Consider the following 9,577-nt stretch of genomic DNA (forward strand, 5'->3'; position numbering starts at 1 on the left):
AACTTCTCAGAGGTATCTAAAAAGCATAGTGTTTAAACATCTCAGCAGCTCCCCTCATACACCTGGGAGAGACATGTGAATGAAAATGGGCTTCATTTATATGGAAAGGCTTTAGAAGCACCGTCTGAAAGGCGAAACTTCACCAACAGCAATAGACATTCGGCAACATTAATGGAAACGTTCACTTCCCCCAATGCTGATGACTTCCGTGGGGGATTAATTGTTTAATATTCACAAAGGACTTTGAAGATGAAAAGACCCACATAAAGGCTGAAAATGAACACTCACTTTATTTGCTTTTCTCATCCTGTGGTTGAATCTGCAGGGCCACCATGTCTTTGAAGCAGCTCCAAGATGATAATAACGATGACCACCCTTGGAGTGGGGAGAACAGAGAGAGCGGGAGGAATAATTTAGACTCAGCTGCAATTCTAGGAACTGCAAAAGCAGGGACTTTGGTATCAGAGTCCTGACTCTCTACCACCTGCCAGCTCTGTGACCTTGGGCACGCTACTTACCCTTTGTGAGATTCTATTTCCTTAGCTGAAAAATGGGATAATACAACTACCTGGTTATTGTCAAGTTAGTTATTTTAAAAGACTTAGCTAGTGCTTGTCACATGGCTGGTACCCATGCAGTTATAACTATTGTTGCTATTGCCAATGTTTGAGGAATATTAATAAATAAGGTTCCCAAGGTCTGATGCTACAAAAAGCAACATTGATCCTCAATAAATTTTTTAAAAAAATAATAACAAAAGAGAAAGAATGAACCAGGGTAACAGACAAGAGATCTTTTGAATCATTTGTGGGTATGTGTGTGTGCCATACAGAAACCTCTGTTATTATTTACTCAAGATTACATGACTTGAAATAGTCCTTTATTTCGTAATTGCTTCATTTTTTCCTTCTACTATCCCAACTAACTTCTTGAATATGGCTCCCATTCCCACCTTTTACTGACATCGCTAATGTTTATTCTGGTGTTTGTCAAAGGTGAGAACTTAAGGACTTCTGTGAATTGTTTGAGCAGCTCTGCATTAAGTGGAGCATCTTGGTATATATATAAAATATAGTGACTCTAAGCTATAAAATGCTTGGGAACAAACACTTAAGTTTTAAGACCAACTCTGTCTCCATTTCATTTGGACATTGGAGATTCTCTTTCCACTTTTTCTAAATCGGAAGCATTCCATGCAATGAGGTGGGAGTTGGCAGGAAGGGATAGGAGAACTACAGCATGTCCTCGGCTTTGAATTCTCCCCGGATTTAATCCAGGTGGGGATTCCTTGAGCACCACGGCCCAACTCCTGTTCTCTACCCTTGGGTGTGAGGCTGCTTCTTCAATAACCTCCAGGAAGTAAGGACCCCTTATGCTGATCACACTAACTGTGTGATATGAAACCCTTCTGCCATGGAGAGAAAAAAGAAAATCAAGTGGGTTCGTTTTCTGAAATGTAAAAAGCATTGGTCTGTAGAGCATTGGTTTCTAGGATAAGCCACCCCACTTCTCTGACAGGTGCACATTACATAACTTGGGATCCTAAAAATTGCAGGGCAAGAACGTGATGCCCAAAAGTTTGTGGCAGAATCGATGGACTTTCAGAAGTCAGAAATGACTTAAGAATCGCCATCAAGAGTTTCTGTCTGGTACCACTTGTATATTGTTATAAGAGGAAGGCTTGGGAAGGTAGTTTAAAAATCTTCAAGAAAAATGTCCCTATCTGAGTTAGTTTTAGAGAAAAAAAAATTACGGGGCCACAATAATTGGACTTGCAGGAGAAGGAGAGATCCTTATTCAGGAACAATATTAATAATAAATAGCTCACCAAAAGAATTACCTTTAACATTAATTAGTCTATGATGTTAGGAAATTCAATTAAACTTTGCTGGCCTTTTTTTTTTTTTTCTTGGCTTGTTTGTTTGCTATTTTTTTCCCCTCTGTAAATTGAGATAGCAAAACAAGTTTTAATTCGACAACTTACTAAATTTTGAAAGGAATTTCTCTGCACACTAGTATGTTTCTCCAAAGTCAAAACTCATGGTTGTCACAAGTTAACTTCTCAGTTTCCTTGACTGGGAGTTCAGGGATGCTGGGTCCTCACAGCCACTGGTGGTAGGAATGGGTCAGAGGCAGAGCCCTGGAGAAAAAAATTTGGCAGCAGGACGCAGAGCATTATAATAAATTCTGTCTTGGTTTGGTAAGAATTTATATCCATGGATGTCTGAACAAGGGGCATATAAAGCGTACGCAGGAATACTTAATCTGGACATAATGAATCCGTTATACAGGGAGGCCAGAAGCGCCCATCCAGCACCATCTGAGCACCCAGTAACAGCCCAGTAAAAATACTGATCAAGCAACATGTGCAAGGTGACGGGCCTGGTTGGAAAAGTAGGAATTAGTCTCATTGGCTTCAGAGGAGGGTTCTGCTAGGAATGTAGAGGTGAAGAGAGGGAAACTGAGGCAGAAATCCAGGCAAGGAGGACAAAATGGTGGCTGAGAGGGCAAAATAGTAAGAAAATGTGCCATCTAGTGGAGAGTTGTATATTTGTCTCTCATCTGTATTCGGCAAAGCATTGACAAGTCATGACCCTTTTTGCTGAAGAACCAAGATTATAGATATCAAGGCTGAGAGCACCTTATAAATGAGCTACCAGACTTTTGCTTCCCGCCAAGACGGAATAACAGATCAGATTTACTCCTCCACCTACAACAAACACAAAATTAGACAAAATAGATGAAACAGTGATTTTAAGGCAGTCGAGATAGGTAATGAAAGAGCAGTGATTGCTAGGATTTGGGAGACAGACAATTTTGTGAATTCTACAATTGCCCCAGTGAGAGATTTTCAGGTTCGGTTGGTACAAGGATGTGAAACGTGAGTCAAGTTTGGCGGAATGCTTGAGTTGAAGAAGCAGAGCCTGGGAAGACCCAGGTGACTATATTTTTCAAGTACTAGAGAGGAGAAAGCTGCACAGAGAAAAATTCACACACCTGCAGAGACTGTCCATTGACTATCCAACAGAGTACTGGTCGGTAATGCTTATGAGTCGAAAGACCAGAGGCTGGGGAGATCGAACCCAAAGGATTAGAGGAAAGAGTGCTTGGTGCTCACACAAAAGTATTGATACAGCTCTGGTCGTCCTGAGGGTAGAGCAGAACCAACAAGGAGCCCACAGGAGAGAAGCCATGTGTTCACATCTACTCTTTAGAAATGGAGCTTTGGGTATAAGGTGGAGAACGGATTGAAGGGAAAGAAAACCAAATCAAAATAAGTGTACAAAAATAACGAGACTATTCACATTTTTTATTCTTTTGAAATATGGGCAGTTACTGGGTTCTAGGCACTGCCTTAGACTGATTACATGCGTAATCTTACGTCATCCCACCACTAACAGAGGTCGGAGAAGGCAAATAAGTTGCCTAAGGTCACCTCGCTGTCAAGTAGATGAACCAGGATTCAAATCCAAAATCTATACCTGGACTAATCGTCAGGCTGCTTCCTTTCTTGTCCTTGGCTGATTCGATTGTGAGACGACAAATCCTCCATTTGTCTAGAAGTAGAACTTAGCAAAGTCCTTGACTTGATGTGTGACAATGCAAAAAAAAAAAAAAAGTATTATTATGACAATAATAACTAGCATTTGTTTAATATTTAGTATGTATCCAGTCTGTGTGCTGTACCTGCATCCATGCATTTAATGCTCTCAACAAACAAGAAAGGAGTCTATTTGGTTTTCTCTCTGAAGAGTCTACTGCCAGAGCCAGTGTGTTACCCACCCAGGCACTTCACAGTTCGCTGCCCTCACTTCCACCAGGCTTCCTGACTTCAATGCAGTCCAGCAGCACACCAAAGGGTATGCTGGTAAGAAAAGGCGGCGCTAAAAGCAGAATAGCATCACAGAGAATAAGCTAGCTTTGCTGTAACTGCTTCAAGACCATTATTAAATGTACAAAATGCAGAGACCCATCGTGGTTCCTTAATACAAGGTGGCAGCTGGAGAGTCTTAACCAGTGTAATGTGAATTTTGATTCTCTTCCTAAGAATTGCAGATTTTAAATACCGTGTGTTGAGACGTGTTTTCCTGTTGTCTTATTACGCCCAGTGTTTAGTAAAATCTAAACCTATTGGGTGCTGCTCCCACTGGCCATTCTTTGAACCCATGAGTTCTCAGCATATTTTTTTTCCTCCGCAGCTATATATCCATCTCTCTTCTTTTGCTATATAAAGTCGAAAAACAGTAATGACTCAAGATGTGCCAATTTTTACGAAGCATCCCACTTTCCAGATAAAAGAAGGGACAATAGATATTAAATTTTCCCACTAACTCAAAAAAGAAACAGCAAACTAAGAGTTTCCAGGCAGTGTAGCCAATGTGGGGGCTGAGTTTTAACCAAAGAAATGATGGTCTCCCTATTAAGACTCTCAGTATATAACCGTGGGGGGTATGTGTGTGTGTGTGTGTGTGTGTGTGTGTGTGTGTGTGTGTGTGTGTCAGAAGCAAGGAGGTAAAGACAAATATGGAGCATTACTGCATATTTCATTCAGTCCTGACAGCCAGTAATAATTGATTGTATAATTTTTTCTTCCTGTCCCACATAGAATCTCAGACTCTTCTTAATACAGCTCAACTCTAGAAATCTCTACCAATTTATCTAATTGTCATTTAAAAATGAATCCTATTAAGGATACAGAGAAGATTAACATGGCCCCTGCACACGCCTGACATGCAAATTCGTGAAGCGTTCCATTTGTTTTCAATAAAGTTTCCCATTCATTGACTGGAGCAGTAAAAAATAAATTAAGAAGTAAGTAAAAAATAAATAAATGAATCCTATTAGCCTTCCATGGGCCCGCCTCTCAGCATGAACATGGTCAATGACAGAGAGTCCCCTCTTGCTAAAGCCAGGAAGCAATGTTTTCAGATTGTTCTAATTATTTGAAGTTCTTTCTTGTATTGAATGAAAATCTACTTTCAATTCACTTCTGCCCGTAAGTCCTAATTCTGCTTTCTGGTCCAAATGGACAAATCAGTGTATATTGCTTTATACCTTAAAAATGGCTTTCACACTTCTATCTGTAAATATCTTTATTTAACTCAAGTTCCTTCATCTTTTATTCCAGAATGAAGTCTTTCAAGGAACAGTTATCCAGTGGGCACTGTGTTTGATAGTGGAGGTAAAATAGGGAGAAAGCAAACTTTGTCCTTCTCTCATATCACTTTCTATTAAGTAGAGGAACCAAGTAAATGACAATTAGAGCAGAGTGTGACATGTGCTAAGATAGGGGAAGCTCGGGGGACTATACAAGCATAAAGGAGGGACCAACAAACCCTGAAATCTGGAGCAGGGGCCGTCAAGCATGGCTTTCAAGACAAAGTGAAGACTGAGTTGAGCCCTCGAAGAATGGGCAGGAATTAACGGGCAAGGAGTGGGTAGAGGGAAAGTGTGAGTCGAAGTTAGAAGTAGGAAGGTGTTCCGGTAAAGAGAGCAGAACGCCCAAAGGATAGGCGTGTGTGTGTGTGTGTGTGAAGCAATAAGTGTGTACAAGAACTTGAGGACTCTCGAAGCCTTATTAGGTGATTTTAATGTCACTCCAAAGGCTTTGGGATGAACTGCAGCCAAGTGCTACATGAGTCCATTTGTAGTTTGGAAAGGTCACCCTGCCAGAGGGTGGAAAGCGCACGGCGAGGGAGGCTGAGACAGGGGACCCCATTTGGGAGGCTATTACTCGCTGGGGTAGGCAGAAATCGGGATGGTGGTGGATGTTTGTCATCCCTTCACTGTGATGGTCACTCTTGTGTCGTTAAATGCAATTTTTCAAAGTTCCTCTGATGACATGATACTCCAAAACTGAATAAAAATTCCAAATGTGACCTGAACATTGCAGAATGAAGATGAGTTATCATCTTGCTTGTTCTGGACCCTGCAGAAAATGCTCACATGTATTTTTGGTAGCTGTGCCACATTGTTTATTAACATTACGGTTGCAATAGGCTAGGACACAATAATCCTTTATCGTGCTGTAACAGGCTCCTATTTCTTCTCTGATAAGTATGCTATTATTTTTTAGTTCAGGTACAAAACGCATTTACATTCAGTATAATAGGTATTTCTTAGATTTTTTTCTCAATATTTCAGTATTCCCAGTATTCCTAAGAATGTTTTAGATTTTAGCTGATATCCAGATGGTAGCTCAGACTAAAAAGAGTACAATCATTAAAATCAGAGAGACCTTCTTTAAAATCTTGGCCTGACCACTTGTTAGGTTTTTAGTGCTGGGAGACTTAACTTTCCTAAACTTAGTGGGTTTTTTTTCTTTTTCAAAAAATGCAGTAAAATTGATTATATCATTGTGTGTGTATAATATAATACATATATAAAATTATAATATACATTATATTGTATATAATACCATTGTGAGGATTAATAGAAATAATACATATACACTGCTTGCTATGTAGTTATTAAATGCTGATTATTATACTGTGACCTCCTATTTCCAAGCACACACTCTGTTTTCAGCTTTGGGACATTGCGCCAGAGTAATTTGTATTTTCCAGCATACGTATTTCCTGTCTTCATAAACAAGAATTTATTAGCCCTGTGCTTTCTCGCCTTGGGTTTTGTTAATGGGGCTTTGAATTAGGTGACCAAAAGCAGAAATTAATAGCTGTTCAGAAGTCAACTCTCCAATATAGCAAATACTGTTTAGCAAAGAATGTTTATTATTCACCAGAAACTCCTTAAGTGCTTTACAAGTAGAAACACAATTTTATCCTCAGTAAACTTATAGGGGAGTTTAGTGGTATTATTACTGCCCATTATACAGTGGACCAGAATGAATATTATAGTTAAAAAATTGCTTAGGTTTGTCGTACTGGGTTGAATGGTGATTCCCCCAAATGATATGTCTACCTAGAACCTGTGACTGTGACCTTAGTTAGAAAAACAATCTCTACAGATGTAATTAAGTTAACAACTTTGGGAAGAGATCATCTTGGATTACGGTGGACCCTAAATTGAATGACAAGTGTCTTTATAAAAGAAGAAAAAGGAAGAGAAAAGCATGTGAAGATGGAGGCAGAGATTTAAGTGACACATCTACCTGCCACTTACCTGCCAAGAAAAGCCAAGGATTGCCAACACCTGCCAGAAGCCAGGAGAGACGCATGGAATAGATTTGACTTAGAGCATCCAGAGGAAACCAGCCCTTACGACACCTTGAGTTTGGACTTCTGGCCTCCAAACGGTGAGACAACAAACTTCTGTTGTTTTAAGTCACCACATCTGTGATCATTTGTTGCAGCAGCCCTAGGAAGTGAGTACATTCATGGAGTCAGCAGGCATCAAAGCTGGGACTTAAACCCACCTAGTCTGGCTCCAGAGACCAGGTGTTCAATTATTAAGGTTTATTGCCCTCCTGGCTTGGAAAAAAACAGTTAAAGAGATTTATGCTGAATTCTCCCAGCGATTGGAACAGAGAAGGTGAAAGCTGTAGGAGTTGAGAAACCTTTTAAGAGTTTCTCCCCTGGAAATGGGGATTGGATTGGGGTGCGGGGCCTCAAGGATTAGTCGCCAGTGCTGTTATTGTCATGTATGGTCACAAAACTCCCTCATCCCTAGAGCTGACAATATTTCTAATGGGGATATTGATGTTATAGAGCTCGGAGGAGAGCTTTAGGCCAAAGGGCAAGTTGTGTATGCAAGCTGGGCAGCAGCTGCTCTGTGGTCCTGGACCAGAAGTACGTCAGCTACCATGTTTCCCTGAAAATAAGACCTACCCCGAAAATAAGCCCCAGTGAAGATCGTCAGCCAGACAGATGCATTTAGTACGTTATGACGATGTTCCAGAAGAAGATTACATGACTGTATTTGCATAAATGTAGATTGTTGTACATGAAAAAATAAGACATTCCCTGAAAATATGCTCTAATGCGTCTTTTGGAGCAACAATTAATATAAGACCTGGTCTTATTTTCGGCGAAACATGGTAGCATAAACTAGTATAAACTCTCTTGATGATCTGCACAAAGACCTTAGGACCTTTACATAATCCTGGGGGGAATGGATGAGAGAGGCTTCCCAATGAAGATGAAGATGGACTCTTGTATGAGCCCCATGTAGAGGACCTAGAAGTAGATAAAACTTAAGTTAGAAAAATTGATACATTAATGAGTGAGTCATTTATTGCACTCTAGTGTTATAAGGAATAAACTTCATAATTTCCAGACATACTTGTTGGCTCATACAAGATTTCATTCATGGGCTTCCGTGGATGGATGAGAGATCATAGATGTCCTCCAGGGAATACTTGAACCATTGAAATTATCTATAAAATGTATGTGTATGTGTCCATAACTTTGAAAATATACTTCGAAAGGTCCATATCTCTCAACATGGTAGGAACCATCAGCCTACATGAATTGAGAGGCACCTTTCAGCCCTGACATTTTATGATACAGTTACTTTGCAACAGGATAGAGTAGAAATCTGTACGATTCTTAACACTGCAGTACCAGTGAGCTAAAACGTTAAAAATGCACCTTCTGCTCTCACTCTTGTTGAGTAAAGAATATAAAGACCGATTTCTGCTCTTCTACTGTTCCTGTTCTTCTACAGCTGAAAAACCCTCCGAATCTAGATTTCATTGAATTGACCTGTGCTCTGACCTCAGGACTCGTGGGTTTTCATGGTTGTTAGTTTGTTTAATCCTGGGTTATAACTCACAGTGATTAAATTTAGAAATCAGAGGTTTGCAGTTTGGTTAGATCATTCTTCCAATTAAATAAATAACAGCTCAGAGTATGAATTCAGGGAGATTTTATTCTGTGCTCATAAAAACACACTTATTTTTATTCCGCAGGATATTGTAAGCATTGCTGTCATGCTGAGACTAAAGTCTTTGGGTCATAGTGGTGGCAGATACAGCTTAGAAATCAGACAGTCCTGTCGGAAAGTAGGGAGCAGAGGGAGGGTTGACATTTGGAAGTCTCAAGTGAAAACTTCAAGTAGATGAGAAGCTAGATGGAGGGATACGTTTGGCAGAAAACAGTGGGCAATGATCCAATATCGTCAGGGTTCAGGGACAAGATTTTCATCTTGGGAAGGATGGGGAAAGGAAAGACAGACTAGGCAAGACCCTAATTCCAGTCCATTTAACTCAACATAGAATTCTTGAGACCTTGTATGTTCACCATCATGGCACGGGGGACACAATGGTAAATGAGACCCCCTCCCTATCTTTGTAAAGCTCATGTTCTGGTGTGTGTGTGGGGGGGGGGAAGTGGGGCTGGAGGGGCACAGAGCATTTTATGAACAAATAACTAATCCAATATGATAACAGCTGCCATAGATATGTAAACAAAGTATTAGGTTGGTGCAAAAGTAATTATGGTTTAAATGTAATCAATAATGTTGTAAAGATTCTGTAGGGATCCGATGGATACTTGTCTCATTAGGGAGACCACCTCAGGGATGATGTAGATGCCTGATCACTGCACTGTACACCTGAAGCTGAAGCTGAACAATAATGAATGTCACCTATAATTATATATATGAAGCGGAGTACAGC

General features: G+C 40.2%; 1 non-coding gene across 1 annotated transcript; it reads left to right on the forward strand.

The window, feature by feature from the left end:
• The first annotated feature begins 4,658 nt into the window (after nt 1-4,658).
• Nucleotides 4,659-4,761, forward strand: LOC141567958 (U6 spliceosomal RNA). The gene has a single exon (XR_012491003.2). It is a non-coding gene; the product is annotated as a U6 spliceosomal RNA (small nuclear RNA).
• Nucleotides 4,762-9,577: the final 4,816 nt, after the last annotated feature.

This window comes from Rhinolophus sinicus, chromosome 6 (genome assembly GCF_057876585.1).
Source record: "Rhinolophus sinicus isolate RSI-liver-muscle chromosome 6, RSI-T2T, whole genome shotgun sequence".
Lineage (NCBI taxonomy): Eukaryota > Metazoa > Chordata > Mammalia > Chiroptera > Rhinolophidae > Rhinolophus > Rhinolophus sinicus.